This window comes from Falco rusticolus, chromosome 10 (assembly GCF_015220075.1).
Source record: "Falco rusticolus isolate bFalRus1 chromosome 10, bFalRus1.pri, whole genome shotgun sequence".
Taxonomy (NCBI): Eukaryota; Metazoa; Chordata; class Aves; order Falconiformes; family Falconidae; genus Falco; species Falco rusticolus.
Window position 1 is genome coordinate 28,667,580 of NC_051196.1, and position 17,575 is coordinate 28,685,154.

The 17,575-nt window shown below is 42.2% G+C and overlaps 1 protein-coding gene across 1 annotated transcript in view; it reads right to left on the reverse strand.

Annotated features, from left to right (window-relative positions):
* Positions 1-702: 702 nt before the first annotated feature.
* Positions 703-17,575, reverse strand: part of TSHZ2 (teashirt zinc finger homeobox 2) — a 231,304-nt gene continuing 214,431 nt past the window's right edge. The window contains exon 3 of the mRNA XM_037402667.1: positions 703-10,051. The gene's annotated coding sequence lies outside the window, so the exon portion shown is untranslated. The remainder of the gene's footprint in view (positions 10,052-17,575) is intronic.

Sequence of the window (17,575 nt, forward strand, 5' to 3'; positions counted from 1 at the left end):
CAGGCGGCAGCGGCGTGTGCTGCGGTGATGGGGTGCGGGAGGCACCAGCCCGCGCGGGGGGACCTTACGGGGGACCAGGGAGTGCTTAGGGAAACTAAGTGTTAAGCAGAGCCATCCGTCTGAGGTGGAGCGCTGGAGAGAAGGGTGTTTGGTATCTCAATCATGCCTGGTTTATGGCTAGCGAGCCTTGAATTTGTGTGACAGCAGCCCAATGCCTCGCTGTAGATTACACCATAAATAACCCAGGCATGGAGTGGTCAGAGGAGCCAGATGAGGGAAGGAAAAAGATCTGTCGAAACAAATGCAGGGTGGTGTAGTTGGATTTTTTTTCCTGTCTTTTTCTTACTCTAAGTGATTATTATTTAAGGGAAAGGAGGCTGCTAGAAATCGTTCGTGAGTTTTACTGAAACAGGCACATTCCTGTGGTTTTTTTCTTTTACTCCCACAGCCTCTCCAGGTCAGTCTTTTTCTTTCTCTGCAGAGAAAGAAAGGGGAAAAAAAAGAAAGAAAGAAAAGAAAAACCCACACAAAAATCAATCCATCAAATGTCATTACAGATTTATTAAGCCTGATGTAGAAAGACTTTTAACAGTAACATCTTCAGAAAGCATAAAAAGAGCACTTCTGTTCAGTCTTGTGCTTTGAAAATCTAAATATATTTTTATCATATAAATAATTCTTTTCATGTTTTAAGTGCATCTGTTTTTTTTTTTTTTTTCCTTTTCAAATTTCCATTTTACAATTGGCCAAAACTGAAGTCTGCATTGACTGAAATGAAGCCATTTGCAAAGCTAATGATGTTGTGAAGCATGTCTATGGTGAACCATATCAGCTAGATTTCAGAAAGGTAGTTCAATGAGTGCAGCATTAAAATGAGGGACAGCCTCCAGCAAAATCATAATTGAACACACCCAAGTCCTTAATGTCTGCAGTTGGGTTTCCTGATGCAAATTACGATAACATTTCAGATGTGAGCAGTCGCTTTCCAATAGCTGCAGTGGAAAAGAGACATTTTATGCCACAAAGGAAAGAATTACCATGTTTAAAAATGTAAATAATATATGTATAGAAACCTTTTTTATGGAAATGAGGCATTCAGGATTATGTGAACAGTTTGGGCTATTTTTTTTTCTTTTAAACACAACAGATAAAGATGTGTGATCTATTATTCAGGGCTTTAATTACAGTTCTAAAACTGCAGTGATTTTATTAAAAAAAAAAATCCCTGGGCATAAAAAGTAATGTTTTCTGTGGCAAAGTTGAGAGAATTTTTTTTTTTTACAATGTATTTACCATGGTAAAAATACAGAACAAAAAAAATCACCATTAATAGAATTCAATGCTGCAAAATCATACACAGAAATACATCTTAAATGCACTGGAATACAGTCATCTTCTTGTAAATCAGAAAAGGCCTTAGATAAATAGGTTTGACCTGATTTAAATTTAATGAGATACATAGTCCTGATTGTTAATAATTGGTTTGGGGGAACCCAAAACAATAAAAGCAGTAATCTCCTCTAGTATAAATTATACGAATTTATTTAGCAATCAGCCAAAGGAAAAAAAAATATGCCATTAACATTATCAATTTGTTTAGTTTAAGTTAGTTATAACAAGCAAATAATTTGAAGCAAAATTGCCAGCTAGGCTTTGAGAAAGGCAGTAACTGTTGGGCAGGCGGCTGGCTGTGCTGAGCCTGGGGGCCGCTAGGTGGTATGGTCCCCCCAGCAGAAAGGGCTCTTCCACTGTAAGGACCATTCATAATCATCAAAACCAAGTGAAACATGGTTTTGATTAAAACAGCCTGTTGGCTCAATAATCTTAGTAATTTTAAAAACATCCTTAATGTGGAAGAAGAACACTGCAATGTCAGAAATGGCCTTGGGGCCCATTATAAACAGCAACAAAATAAATAAGGAGGAGAAATGAGAGGTCATGAAAACAAAATTAAGCTAATGTTTCAAATTTTGACAATTATGAATTGTTCCTCCAAGAAGACATTAAAAAAAAAAATTCAGGCACTATTAGATAAAATACAAAGAGAATAATTGTACATGTATGAGTTTTCCCATGGGACTAAGCATGCTTTAAAAGCAAAACTTGACTTAGATTCCCCCTCTTCCCCCCGCCCCCCTTTATAGCCAGAGATTGGGCAGGTCTCATGCAAACACAGACTTGCTTCTCAGAGTTCCGCCAAAAACTCGTCTCTAATTCCTTTATGAGCCATTAAAAGATGATGACCAAGAAAACAAACAAACAAAAATTACAAGCATATTTTCTATACAAAAAAAAAAATATCCCCCGTTATGGACCAGTTTTTTGTAGGAAACCGAAACAAGCAAATATAACAAAATCTGTGTTCATAACATGGCAATATAGTTAATATATACAAATATGTACAGTATAAAAATGCATCAAAGGCGCAACTTTTCATCCAAACAAGCTGCAGTGCACAATGAAAAGCAGCTTGGCCCCCCCTCCACTCTAAGTATACAGGCAATATATTCTATACAGCATGCACTTGTTACAAAATTAGTGCATAAGCACTGAAACATTCTACAGATAAAGTCACCGTGAGTCCTCTCGGAAAGGAGTCCCATTTGCGTTGTTAATATAAAAAATGTGTTTAATCTTTCCTTTTTGCAATTTGTAGTATATACAATTTTTTTTAAAGAGAAATGAGCTTTTGATTCTTTTTTTTTTTTAATTTATTTTTTAAACAAAATTCTAGAACTAACACCACGGGTCACAGATGTAACCTGAAGATGCTGCCAATAACAAACTTACTACATACCACAAGCGCTGGGGCAGAGCGAAACCGTCAGATTTACTATTATGGCCAACTATGCTCCTTTATTTAACATGGGGGTGGATCTCTCATGATTCGTGCTGACATATTCACAATAATAAAACCCAAAACAAATGTACAGAAAAAACCCCAAAACCCCAAAAAACAAAGGGTTAATAAGTGGTGCCTGAGCACTAGACAAAAGGGCATAATGTACCGGAGACATATGACAGTGAAGTACCCTGAGCCAAATAAGAACTGTTTAGCTTGTCAGCTTTTGCAACCTGTATTGCACATTCCAGCATTTGCTGCGTTATAAAGCCAAAATACTGCATTGTACATCCTGAAGATATCTGCTGCTTCGCTTGGTGCCAACAGTGCCCAGCTGTTACTTCAGCCACAGAATTGTTGCCTGTTTATAAATAGATACACATACACGCACACGTACAGTGTGCCAGTGTACGTAGGAACGTATATAGGGGGTAGATATCTGCACCTAGCCACATATCTACCAAAATATATACAGATACATATTTTTTTAATGTCACATGGACCAGTTAGTAAGTGAAAACATTGCCCACATAAATCTTCCATATTTGAGACAATTGCATGGATGTTTAAGTACTGTAAATACATCCCTCACCCGGGGCTGATGCCCACGTGGGGATGTGGCTTTCAAGGGAAAGCATTCCTTGCATTTAATGTAGCTGCATTTTTGCTTGATGCTATTTTCATTTTATTTTTAAAATATTGATCTCTTTCTCCTGTTCTCTCATCTAGGAAGTCTAATGAAAGAATTTGTTGCCTTTACTTAGATGAAAAAAAGGAAAAAAAAAGGAGTTTGCTCAGCTAGATGGTATGAACTCAAGTGGAGATGTACGATCTGCCAGGATTAGTATTTAATCTGTTGTCTCAAACAGGGCTTTTTACAAAGGCCTGAAGACATTTCATGAGCTGAGAGTGATGATGAACTGGAAGTTTATTACCCTGCAGTTAAGTCCAGAAGTACAGCTATTTCACTTTTAAAAAGACTCTCAAAGAAAATATTGTACAGACACTTCGGTGCAAGAAACAACAGTGTCATCTTAAACTTTATCTACTCTTCGCATTTTTGCTGGCATAGTTAAACCAAAAAGTGACCACCAGTGTAGATTGAAGTATACTGGGATAAAAGTGCCTGCACTGGTATAAAAGTGGTCCAGCAAAGCAAAATAAGCTGTACCAGTATAAAGTGCTTTATAGTGATACAACTGTTTTTACATTAGGACTTTTACCAGCATAGTCACATCAATAACAAAGTTTTGCAATCACTTCCCTGACATAACTATAAACCTTCTGAAGTGCAGACCGTGCCTTAGATTTAATCTGCACGGAGCTTCAACTGTTTGTTGAAGCTGTTTTCAAAACCATCTAAACACGTTAGGAATCCAGGGTTCGGACCTTGTGGGCAGCGTTTGGAGCTGTGTAGACAGAGGGTAAATTCGAAGGAGTAGCTCTGGATTTACACTGGGATAAATGCATTCAGAATCTGGCTTCTGTTTTTTAGATGTTGGTGTAAAGCTGAAGGCTGAACTGAAATCAGAGGGAGGCGGTTGCAGGGAAGATTAGAAATGTGCTGGTGGGATGCGGCACAGCATGTGCAGGACGCACACCCCCTCCCCGGGCTTTTACGCTTGGCATGTGCTCATTTGCAAAGCTATATCAGCTTCTGTTGTCACTGTAAAGCCATTATTTTTATTTTTTTATTCTTTCACTTTCCTTCAAAAGACAATTGGAGAATAAAAAAATCCTAAATTCCGTGCGCTTGTGTGAAGTCAACCACTGCAGGAAATAATTAAGAAAAGAAGAAAAAAGAAAATCCAGGAAGCATTTCTTTCGGGAATAACTGCCTAGTTACCTCATCCAGGGGCATCGACAGAAAGACTTATCTCAACTTCAGGCGATGACAAATTAGGACCTCAGTTTGATGAAACAAGCGTTGAAATCTCTCTTTAGATGCATGTCATTTATTCCTTAGTTACAAGTTTCAAAATGTTACATTCGCTGTGGTCCAACCTGTCACATATAAAAAAAGGACGTTTGCAACTACCAATGCCCAGCTCAAACTCTGCAGCACCATTACTGAAAAGTTCTTCGTTTTAGTGAAGTTCGACAACTTCTTGCTGATCGTTTTCAACCGAGGACAAAAAGAAAAGCTGTAACCTGTGGGATGAATTGTGAGGGGGAGCAGGAAAACCCAGCCAGCAACACCACAGCGTCCCCGACCCTGGTGTGACTTTGCAACCCAAGAAGAAGCTGGTCCGAGTTGTCCTCTTGGGTGGCCAGTGACTGGGAATTACAACTCTATGTAGCTCCTAAAGACAACTTCCCAGGAGCAAAAATAATATGTCAGGGTGTACGGTAAGAAGACGGGCACATACCAGTAGCACTTTTTCAAAATATATAGAGGTGGTTATACCAGCGCTCCTGCTCGGGGACAGATGGCCTTTAAAGCCTGCTGTAATTGCAACATATTGATCTGGAATCTGTGATCAATACTGTCTTTATAGAGAGAATTTTAAATATAAATTGCATCGTATATCTGTTTGGGAAGACAAAAGCCCCATGTGACAGAGCCCCACCTCCACTTAGCCAGGGCGCTCTCTCCAGCCCCAGAGCTACGATGGCAAGTGGAGTGGGGATGGGACCAGGGACGGGGATGGGAATGGGGATGGGGATGGGGATGGTGGCCTCAGCCTTGCCTGGCCTTGGGTGCTGAACAGGGTCATTTCTTCGCTGGGAGGAAATCTCTGCCAAAAAAATGAGGTTGCCATCTCTCATTCCCTTGTGCTTCCCTAGCAGGTTTGATTGCAAGACAATATTCACAGCAAGACCAAAAGAGCAACGCCTTGCTGGCAGGGCCAGGCCATTAGCAATTAGCAGCGCTGAGGAAAGCCCATCTCCCCTCCGTAGCTCCCACCCCGAGGCTGCCCCGGGCCAAAACTCTGCTACTTTTGTACTTTCCTGATCCCCGAGGGCAGCTGGCTTTCCATGCAAAGCCTGCGTGGATGCTTCCCAGTGGGAATAGCCCCTTCTATTTTAGGAACTGAACTGTGGTTATAAATTAGTCAATAAATATGGCACTTTATCAAAACACTATTAAGGAAGGAAAAAAAAAGGCCAGAAATGAGGGAAACAATCCTCTCCATGTGAATGTGTGAGTGTCGACTCAATAGCCTGTAAAACTGGCTTGGAGAGCTTCAACCCTTATCGTGTTAATATATAATTATTGATTTTTAAAATGACTTCTTATATCCTCCATGATCTCTAAAAAAAGCTAGGGAGGTCAGTCTTTTAAATACTTTTACAAGTAGGTGATAAAACCCATGATAAGTTGCATTGACACGTAATTACTGGGCAGGTTTGTTAACGGATTCTCAAAGATTTTTTTTTTAAAAACCAACAATTATTATTGTACTAATGACAACCATTTTTAAAGTTGTGTCCTTCTCCCTCTCAGCCTAAATAATAAGAGTCTGGAAAAAGCACCTGAGACTGATCCAATGAAATTCCTATATATTAGGCTCCAAAGAGATGTTAATTACATCTCCCTCTTTTAAAACAGAACATTTTTTCTAAGGTGATATGGCTTATTTTGACATGGATGGTGGCAGGAAGGGAGCTATGGTTTCTGAATAAATCTCTCAAAGCAGCATGTAAGGGTAACAATTCTTACTGCTTTATTGCAGTGCAAGAGCATAAACAGCTTGGATATGTGGTGTATCAATATGCCACTTGTTAATAAGCAAGGACGTGAATCATAAATATTCGGCTGTTTGATCACCAGGCTTTTAATTAATGTTTTGATGATCTCCAATAAGAATAAAAGTCAGAACGATAGATATTGAGTAGATACGACAGAGAAAAGATGCAATGATTTTCTGTGTTACCTGATTTATATGACAGATAAACTATCAACTCATCCAGTTTCGTACAGAGAAAGAGAGAGGAGAGATGTACATTTTCTTTTTTTATATCATATTGTAAAAAAAAAAAAAAAATCACTTAATTCAAATGTGTACCTAAAATGTTCCCAGAGGACAGCAATGCAGGCAAAATAATCAAGGTTTAGCACTGTGTAATAAAGGTTTGTGGCCAGATTTTAAATGAAGTAGCTGTTCCCACATTTGCCTGTGCTGGAGCGAAGCCTCCTGAGCAAAACAGGCTGCTGGGCCAGCCAGACCTCCCGCGGGGCAACCGGCCCTCCTGAAAACCTTGGGGGGTTTTCAGCTTTGGGGTCCCAAGTGCCATCACAGGTGGGGCTGGGGTGGCCGATTTGTTCCGTGGGGTTCCCTGTTGTCACCACAAGCCCGCTGCTCACCAGCTATGGGGCACCAGGAAAGCCTCTTTTCTGCCAATATTGAGCAGCTGGTGCCCCAAAGAGCCCCAGCCCTGGATGCTGCGGGCTTGGCCGGGGCCATAGGGCCACCTTGTTGCTGGAAGAAGGCTCCTTGCTCCCAGCAGCAGCCCATGTTGGGATCCATGCGGCTTGGCCACAGCCAAGTGGTCAAACACACTGCACGGAGGGTTCCTACCAAAGCAGACAGCAAAACACCCCGCTGCAACCGGGAGCAAGGAGCAGGGTCGCTTGAAGTCAGTGGGAACTTCACCTGTCAGATTCTGCAATAAGCCAAATATTTTTTCTAGAGCATCCAAAAGCTGGATGGGCAAGGGAGTGGGGCTGGAGCTGCAGTTTCTCCCAAGTGGCATTGTACCACGGCGCTTGCTGCCTTTGGCTCCGTGCTGCAGGACACACCTTGTGCGACTTCGCTTAATAACTCTGAACTGGGCTGTGCAATTTAACAGCTTCTGAGGAGCTCAATGCTAATGCATTGATTTTGCTTTAATAGAATTTTGTTGTCAATGGCTGGTGCTCAGCACGGTGCAGGCTTCAATCTTAACCCATCTGAAGGCTCTGCTCGTTTCCAGTTGAGCTCCGTTCATTTCCAGTTGAATAGGTTAAGCAAAGACAGACCTCACTGTTCTCAATTCACTTTATGATCCTCCCATCATAAAAAATAATATCAGCACCTTGCTTTTCATGTCAGAACTACATTTGAGCTGCTATTCCCTATGCCCATGAGTAAATCCCATAAAAGCCGCCCCGTTGTACTGTCGCTATTTTTCCTTGTGGATGATTGATTGATGGATGAGTGCTGACACTTCAATGAAGCTATTTCGACTGCCATCTCAATCCGATGATGTGAGGGGTATATTTTCTGTCCATGCCTCATTACTTCAGAATGACATTCCTGGAACTTCATTTACTTTTTCCCTCCTTCCCTCAAGCGCCATATTTTTTCCCATCTAGGTTATGCATGCCATAAAAAAAGCAATTTGCTATTATATGTGGCATAAGGGCAACACTTTCCCTAGGAGGTAAATAAGAAGGGCCCTTTTTTCTCCTCCATGTGGAGTTTAGGGATCATGTGAAAATTTCCCAAACAACGCCAAAACAGGCCCTTCTGCACAAGCCACAGGGAATGCGGTAAAACCTACCGAGTCTGATTTTGTGAATGCTGCACTTCAGTTGTATCCTTGAACATCTAAACCGAAACAAGAGCAAAAGACACCCCAAAGCCCTTTCTGACTTGAGACAGATCCTCTTCCCAACTTGTGCCCAGCATACTTGGAATATTTCATTTGCGACAGAGTAGCAGTTTACCACTTGATCCAGACTTATTTTTCCTTTGAGAATCAGGGAAGTTCCTCATTAAGTGCAGAGATGGATTTGTCTCCTGGAGGTTGCTTTCGCTGCGAGGAAAAGCTCGGCGAGTAAACAGGGCTGTGCCGGATTTTCCAAGCAGTGCACTAGGTGACGTGGGACTCGTGACATTAGCACCTCCTGGAAGATTGTGCGAGTTGACTCGGGACCCGATTTTAATCTGTGTAATACAGTATTCCCGTTAATAATAATGTATAATTAAGACATCCGTTAAAAATCCATAACGTTAATTTAATGGAGAAAATCTAATACAGTTCTATTGGAATTTTTACGTTAAATTAACTTTAACGGGCTTTTAATGGATGTCTTAATTAGATCTCATTATTAACGTGAATATTCCACAAATTAAAATTGGGACCTCGAAGTTTTAATGAAAAAAGTTACAAGCACAAATTTGAAATGGCCATCTTAGTAGCCCCCGTCTCCCCAGGTCTTGGTGACTCCAAGCCGGCTGTGCTTGCCAGCCTGCCCGTGCCGGCAGGACCAGCTAGGCGGGGCGGAGGGCACCGAGACCAGATTCTGATCCCATTTCGGGTGGGTAAATCCAAGGTAACTCCATTGACTGCAACAGAGAGCTTTAGATTTAGGCTCACCTAATTGAGAAAGGAATTCTACTTTTATTCTTTTATATCTATATATAGATATTTATATAGTGATATTTATATATAGATATACCTATATTTATATAATGTTCAATAATCTAACAATAGTACTTTTGTTTAAAAATCACTCCATCGCATATGTCTCGTCATAAACCGTAATGGAGATTTAAATATATATATATATCTGAGGAATAAAACAAACTGAAAATAATCCATTTTAAACAAATCTTTGGCAGCAACATGGTTAAGCATAACTATTTGAACAACTTGCACAGAAGATTAACATTGTTCAGAGGTTTTTTGGCTCAGAATCTGTTTTAACTTAATAATTCTTGTACTTACTGTGATGTATTGATCCCTAGTGCAATGACTGGATTGGGCAACCCAGGTGCAACAGTAATAGCTGCACAGAATAGAAACATTTCCTTTAGACAAACTATCCCAAAGGGGTTATAAATAGGAAATGGACATTACCATGAAAAGTAAAGCTTCCAATGTGACTGCATCTTGTGTAGCACACTTGGACATTAAACTATGAAGAATTTTTTTTTCCTGTCAAGTGTTACAAATTGACGAAATAAGTACATCAATGTTCTCAGTCATTATCTTACTTCAGTGGCACTTTGTTTTAGTGACAGCAAAAAGGGACAGTGGAGACCAGACAGCCCCAGTGCAGTTTATCAATGAAAATCTAATATCGTCCATAAGCAGGGGAGTGGAAATCAATACTTCATTACCAAATTGTTAGTGAGGATGAAGAAGAATAGCGGGAGATTTTTTGGCAGTCTTCTCGGTCTGGGTTGTTGTGAGTTCAATGTCAGGATCGGAGTGACGTGCAGGGTTGCGCTGGGTGCAGGAAGCCTGGGCTGGAGAGCTGGAACTAAGGCATTCGTCCTGCAACCAGAATAATAGCAACTATCGTTACCCAGTTTCTAATCACAATTCCAGATTTTATTGAGTATGTACTTTTATCAGTAGATATCGAGTCAGCTTTGCTTTACTTTGTCCACCCATAGGCTCACAAAAAACAAGGACACAGAAGAGGGAATAAACCCCCCAGCTCCTTACGTCCGTGACCGTGCAGGGATTAGTGGATAAACTCCAGCTGATGCTGCGGGTCTGCCGGGTCCACTGAGTGTTTGCATCTCTGCTTTTCCCTCATGTTGCTTAAAACTGGCTAATACAATGAGCTTCTTTCTACTACCAGCCACGAACATACCCACATTGTGTTTAATTACACGACTATCGCTGTGTTATTTCTGGTTGTTGTGGCACCTCCCCAGCATTCAAAGCCTCTGCTCTTCCAATGGGCCTTTTCCATTCTGCAACTGCTAAAAGTGCTAAGTGACTCAAGCTGTGAAGTTGCTTCTACATAGAGACAGAAGGTGCTTGTTTCAGTTTCAAGATGTGGGTTTAAAAGTTCAGCCCAAAGTTGAGTTCTGTTTTGCTTATAACCTGGGAGAAAGATACTGAGAAAAGCAGCAGAAAAAACAACTGGAAAAACAGGGTGAGAAATGAGGCAGGCAGTAAGTGGAGTGAAAGTCAATCTGGAGAGAGCATAGAGAAAAAAAAAAAAAAAAAGACCGGCAGCAGGCAAAGAGAAGTATGTTACTGAAAAATATATTATCTGTTCAAGGCCACAGACATTTCAGCAAAGACAAGTCAAATCCTGTGTTGTGTTCCCCATGTTCTGGCTAAATCAACAGGAAACTCAGCAGTAGCTTTCTTTAAAATAAAATAAACTCAGCTTTTCAAAAATTTCCATATGAAAACAAAAAAGTCCATTGACTTCATGCTCTTTAGTTCATAATTTGGTTAGTTTTACAATATCTTCACCTTTTCAGTTTTCACAGCGATGCTGAGTTTTGTGTTGGCAACCCAAAGCTGCTATGCAGAAACGGTTGGAAGGGAAGAAGAGGTTTTGGCAGCTAACGTAGAGACTTTTGGCAACTGAGGACACACGGAAGTCAGTCTGAAATTGTGGTGAATACCTTAGATCATTATTCCCACTTAAAAGATATTAAAAGCAATCCATGTTGACACTTTAAAATGTTGTCTTTAGGTTTCAGAGGTAAGGCTCCAGAGCAATTCACACTTTGAAAAGCTATTATTTTTCACTGCAAAAGGACAAAACTGTGTCAGTTTACACCTAGTTCAGATTTTAAAGAAATCCAGAAGCCTCACTATTGTAATGCCTAGAGCCGAAACACAGTAATGCCATGAGCTGGCTCTGCTTCTGCGGAACCACCCTCTGCAAAAGGTCCAAGTGCGGACAGTGGAGATGGCACAGGCGTTTGACTTTACCTTTCTGAGCAGATTTTTGTAGCCCTTAGCCCTCACCAGGATGGAAAGCTACTTGTGGCACGGCACATAAATCCTGCCTTGGATCATATCAAGCTCTGTAGCAGCTCGGACATGCGGAGCATCTGTCTAACTCATGGATGCGGGACACAGACACCGCGGGCTGGTCCCACACAGGGCAACATGAAGGGCAGTGGTGAAACATGTGAGTGCAGCAGTGATAACTCCTGATTAATTCAACTCAGCCTCCAGAATGTCGTTAGGACAATTAAGCAGCATGTAGTATTACCGAAAGTGCTAAATCTGGGAAGGAGTCTTGGACAGAAGCAAAGTGACTGTAGAGAACTGGTTCCCTGCCAGTAGGAAATATTTATCGAGGGTTTGGATTGGAAAACCAAAAAGTCATACTCCTGCCTCCTTTTCTTTTTGATTCATTGTGGGGAAGTCCCTTGGACTGTTGTGTTAGACCAGCCGTAAAATCAGCTTAGTAATATTCCTGGTCACTCCCGCTTGACAAGGGGAGCGTGCATAAAAGCAACATGAAGAACATCATTAACTGTTGGCAGAGCTCTTCAGAGGCACATCGCTCAGGGTGTAGGTCCATGAGAAATTTTTCTGGTGACAAATTGCTTCAGAAGCTCTTGCTCCTTCCTATTATTTCCACCCCATGGTATGAACAATAATCAGCTGCATCCCTGCAACCGTCTGTGAGTCTGCACCACCCCAGCCAAACCCAGGATCCATCCTTGATGCATCTCACAAGAGACCACACAGACACTTCCAACAGGAGACCCCAGTTCAGGGTACTGGGAAGGGTGGGAACCTTTTCAACTGTTTTTGCTGCTGGAGGAACGATAAGATGGAACAAGGCACCCAGGAGCTGGAGGGGATTCTCTGCACTGCTGCATGTATGCAGGCAGATTTGGTTTAGGACTGCTATAAAAGCTATATAAAACTGCTATAAAAGCCACTTGTGGCAATTGTATAAACTTTTGAGACTAAGCATCCATATACTTGACTAATGGTAACATCAATGGATGACTAAAATCAATTGGGACTTGGCATCGATTTCAATGGGATAAGTACTTCACCCTTAGGTCTTTTGGCCAACCAAAGTCCCCATCCTTGAGTTGTTTTTTTTTTTTTTTTTCTTTCTCTTTTCTACATTGATATCACTGCAGGCTGGGACAGGACTTTGGGAAATTAATTAGTGTGAGCCCTGATCAATAAGGGTCATAGTTTATGTATTTCATTATCAAGTCTCTAAGAGATTAAGGGAGTATGTGGAGAGCTTGTCACGTGCAGTCTAGGGCATAGCAGCCTGGATGTTCAAACAGCACCTGATGGGCAAAGTTGGTTGCTGTCTCGGCATTTGTTGAAATGTAGTTCAACCTGTGCCATAAAAAACCCTCTGTCATTTAAATTATGCTATGAAAATGCAGCGAGTATGTTCATTATGCTGATGTCTTATATAGCATATGTGAAATATCAGCTGCAGATACTGAAGTTTTGCTTTTATTTAACATTAATTATCAAGCCATCAACAGATGCAAAAAGTTGCAGCTATTTTAATGTGGATACGTCAGGACTCAGGGTTCGTTCTAACAATCACTTTCCCACTCCTTGTCCATGGCACAGCTCTTCCCTATCCTCATTCAAATCTTCCCATAAAAGCACAGCTGTGAAACCTTTGAAACAGGAACTCTCAAACATGGCTGCAATCGGAGACAACTGTCAACTGCATGTTAGGAGCTAATGGCACCTGTGTCCAGCCTCCGTGGGCTGGCACCAGCGCTGCTCAGCTGTTCTCCCGAGCCCTGGCATGGCTTCTGGCTCACGAGAGCAGTGGTGAGCTCACTCTTTCTTTCATGCACTCACACGCCCAAACCCATGCTTTCATTTGCTCTCTCTAGCTTCCTTTCCCCCTTTTCTCCATGGCCAAAAGCCACACTAGTTAGTTAAACGATGCAGCTTCCCGGGGTGCAGGACATGGGCTGTCTGCTCACGGGGTGGTTTTCAAGTCCTTCGCTTGGGGATTGCTGTCATTGTGTCTTTTTGGGTTCTGCAGGAGAGCACCAACCACGTCAGTGGCACGGTCCAAGGTACTCTAGGTGATGGTACTCTAGAGCCAGGCAGATGACAGTAGGTTTATGTGTTTATAATGGTTTTGGTTGGTTTTTTTGTATTTCCAGATCTTTGCTAATATAATTTTATCATCTTCTATTAGTGTAATGGGATAATAAAAATGACAGTATGCATCTGTGATCCACCCACCACAGTCCATGGGAGTCTATGAATCAAAATCTTTTCATGCTGGAGCTGTACCTATAGTAATAAATCGCAGGACTCTTAAAAGGCCAAATAGAAAGACACAGACAGTCCCTTTGTGGTTACCAAACATGTTATCTCTAGATGTCATTTTTGACCTACTTTTGCTAGATTTTTACAACAGCAGAAAATCTGTTCCTTAAAGAATCATGCTTACGTGCATAATATCTAGACAGGGAGAAAAAACAAATCTGGATATATTTTATTTCATTTAGGACTCCTCTCACCATGAATTACAATATTACAGACTCTAAATGCCTTCTCGTTACCCATAATTATAACTAAAATTATATCAATCTAAACAGTAACTACTCAAATGATTCATCCTGATTGTAAGGAGCATGCTCTCTGAAGTTAGGCCTGCCCGTCCATTTTAGAGCCTTGTGTCAGGAATGGTTTTCCAGAAGGTCATTTAACAGCACATTAAATAAATAAATAGAACATATTTGTTTCAGAAAAAACCACTCTGGTAGGGTGGGAAAGCATTTTGGGAGAGGTAGGAATAACCCTCATGAAAACTAGCACTTTCAGATCATCTTCATTCTTGCTGAGGGTGCAGCACCCACCCAAAGACACGCAGAGGCTCCACATGATGCCAGCAGAAGGTCCCTAATGTTCTTCATACCGAGGGTGTCGTGCCGAGGAGCTGCCCTGCATGCCGTGCAGAAGTGGCAGTCAGCTGCTGCCCAGCAGCAGAGCACGGGGAGGAGAGGACACACCACCACCCACCACGGTCACTGGCAGGTCCCCGAGCCCCTCGTGTCCCTGCAGAAGGTCCCAGACTTTGCATAGTCAACCCGAGCCGTCAGCCACATGGAGGGGGGAGCGTGGAAAAAGGTCTCCTTTGTTGTTAAAAGTAAAACATATTTCTATCCCATGATGTAAGCTTATGAGAATGCCAGACAAGATAATGGAAAAGAAATGTGGGCTCTAGCTCAGATGTTCCTGGGGTGTGCCTGCCTAAATACAAAATTGGCTGACTGGGGTAACACCCAGGTGGAGGAATTCAGAGACCTCATTGCTTGGGATGATGGAAACTACATTTAATAAAAATTTGAAGTCATTAAGTTGCATTTATCTCAGAAAACTCCGTTGAAGATACTTTGCTAAGAGGCTAAGGTCAAGGTCAGATAAGCGAGCTCTGGATTTCAGCAGCAAGATCATCAGAGCACATATCTGCAGCTGGGGCAAAACTCCTTCTCTGTAGGTCAATGAAGTTATGCTGATTTACCTCAGCTGGCTGGGCTTAACAGTTTTGTGATACAAAAAAAGAATCTGCTTGAAATCTGCCAAAATAACCCCCAAACCCTTCGCTTTTTGAGTTTCTTGTTTTCAGAAAGTTCTGATATCTGTGCATATGGTTTTGTATGACAGATATTTTTAGCTGTGATTCTGGATGAGCAAAATTCTTCAGCATTTGCCTATCTTGTGTTGCACATAGTGCAGTGAACACAGTGATCCATCTCTGCCCGCAACGGTGGACTGACGGTACCGAATGCTATGGCTGGGCTGCACAGATGCAGCAGTGCTGACGTTTTAGGGGCATACCTGTGCAGTCATGCAAGCGTAGCAATCATGCCACCTGAGACCTAAGAGAGATGCAAAAATTCCTCTGCATATACATTATACTTTACGTACAAATAGAAATCTATTTTTATATGTCAGTACATATATGTATTTCCAGACAAAAAGCAACCTAGTCAGATGTACTGAGTACGTGCAGCAGTGCCCAGCTCATGAGGGTTACTAAACATCCCTGAACAAATACGGTTAGATCCTCCAAATCCACTTGAACAAAGTGGCTTGTGAAAATGCTGACATCTGTTAGCCTGAGCGGCTCCCCAGAGGGCAGGCAGTTTCTTCTGCGAATGACTAGAAGAGGATCCAGGAGTATTTTAAAAGCAGGGATGCTGAGACACATCCCAAAAGACAGGGAAATGAAAGGCGCGGTAAGGGTGGAGGTGAGTGCTGCTGGCTGAAGCTGCCCCATTCCTCCGTCCCTGTGCGACTGCTCACAAGTGCCAGCTGTAGGGTGCTGGTAGGTCAGGGGGTTATTCAGGCTGAGAAAAATGAGCGGGAAGAGTTTTTTTGTTTTCCTGATAGTTTGGGTAATCTAGACCTCTGCAGGGCCCAGGCAGTTAGGGCAGTGACGCCAGGTGCAGGGATCATGCAGGAGGGACCAGCGGCGTTGCTGCCGGCAGCAGCGCACACTCAGCCCATCCTCACTCCCTTTGGAGGCAGCCAGGAGAGGAAGGGAAGAGAGTGAGCTGGGTGCTAAAATCCGGTTCCTACCCCCGGAGGTCTGGTGTGCAGGGCGTTAGGCAGGTCATTTCACCTACCTGCACCCCTCAGCAGTTTTGCTGATAGATGGAGTCAGAGGACCTACTGGGGGCTGCAGCTCCGTGTCTGCAGAGAGACACGGTGAAGTGCTGGGCTGGTGGAGAGAGTGGGATTTCTGCCACTTGTGTTGAGAAAGGCCAAGATTCCACCCCTGATCTCAGCTTGGGCCTCAAGCTGACATGGGATACACACGCGCTCGGTCACAAAGAGCACACATGGGATCTAACAGGCACAAAGTATCCTGACACTTAACGGGTCCCTTCTCATTGCTCCTGCCCACAAAGGCCAGTACAGGGGTGTCTGGAAGGATCAGAGGCTTGTAAAGAGAAGAAAAATGAGAGAGAACATTCAATTTTTGTCTTTTCCTATAAATGAAGCACAGTCATCAAATCACAATGTATTTGAGAGCACATGTTATTGACAGCCTATTCTTGGAGAAAAAAAAAAAAAAGTGGATTTTCTGGCAAAGTTTCTTTATTTGCTAAAGATTAAATTGTTCATTGTACAGGGCACCATCTGCCCTTGGAGAGAGATTTAGTTGATGGCAGCTGCAACCAAAGTGTGGAAGATAAAGCTGAATTTCTGGTTTCTTTCAACTAGCAACTGTCATTACAGGTCACATGCAAACTGTGTCATTTTCTGTGACAAGCAGGTTCTGTAGACTTGGGTGCTTGCTACATTTTAAAATGCCACCTGTATAGATCCCAGAAGAGGAACAGCTTTTGTAACACACCTTGAAAAAAGTGACTTCAGAGCAGAGAAGACAAAACAATTATGGTTCAACCATCCAGACGCTGGCAGTGGGTTCAAGTCCCAGGTTTACATGGACGGCGGTGAGGATGTACAGTGCGTCACTTAAAGCTAGACTCCTTCAATTAATCTGGGTGCTTAAAAAGGCCAAATTGTCATCTGCAAGTGTTTATTCAACTGCTGTGTAATTCCTCAATTGCGTCCTTGTTTTCCTTGTGGTGTAATTCCCAGTTAGACTAAATCCCACATTTTTTCAATTCTGAAGAGAATTTCTTAATCATCAGACTAGAGGTTATTGTGGGTGGGCTTTCTCCCCATCCCACCTCTTGAGCTATGACACTAAAATGTTCCGATTCACCACCAGACAGCAAAGACTACTTAAGAGTGGGGAGATGCGGATCTTATCTCTGTGTTCAGAGTTATTTTGATATTACAGAAAACTTGTCACTGGCTAAAGCGAACACCTCCAGGAAGGAATTTGTACCTCTTCCCTCTCTCCTGAACTCTATAACTCTTCTGCAGGAGAATTATGTTCCCTTTCTCTGCTGAACAAAATGGGAGGGGAGAAGTTAAGAGCACACTGGTCGATTTTATTAGGACTAAGAAACAAAGCAAAACAAAAAAAGCAAACCCAAACCTCTTTCCTTTCATCCCTGCCTTGCTGTGAAAGTGCCTTCATATTTCCAGGCTTGCTGACAA